Source organism: Penaeus monodon, chromosome 29, assembly GCF_015228065.2.
Source record: "Penaeus monodon isolate SGIC_2016 chromosome 29, NSTDA_Pmon_1, whole genome shotgun sequence".
NCBI classification, from domain to species: Eukaryota; Metazoa; Arthropoda; class Malacostraca; order Decapoda; family Penaeidae; genus Penaeus; species Penaeus monodon.
Window position 1 is genome coordinate 8905038 of NC_051414.1, and position 237 is coordinate 8905274.

General features: G+C 30.4%; 1 protein-coding gene across 1 annotated transcript in view; it reads right to left on the reverse strand.

Annotated features, from left to right (window-relative positions):
* LOC119591636 (carbohydrate sulfotransferase 12-like) overlaps positions 1 to 237 on the reverse strand; it is a 2799-nt gene that overhangs the window by 1313 nt on the left and 1249 nt on the right. The window lies entirely within an intron of this gene.

Genomic DNA, 237 nt, shown 5'->3' on the forward strand with positions numbered 1-237 from the left:
ATCATTGTAAATATTAAGAAAAATAATGTGTGATGTGTGAAAGAAATGGATGTGCGTAAGTTGGTGCGTGAGTGTATGTGCGTGTTTATGTATTCTTTGAAGTGTAAGTGCATTTTTTTTTCAATGTAATAGCGTGAGTTTTCTATTACTGTAACTACGGACACAATTTACACATAATCTTCTAAAAATAAAAAATTATTAAAGCTACTATCTCGTCTTTAAACACAGGAATCGTTC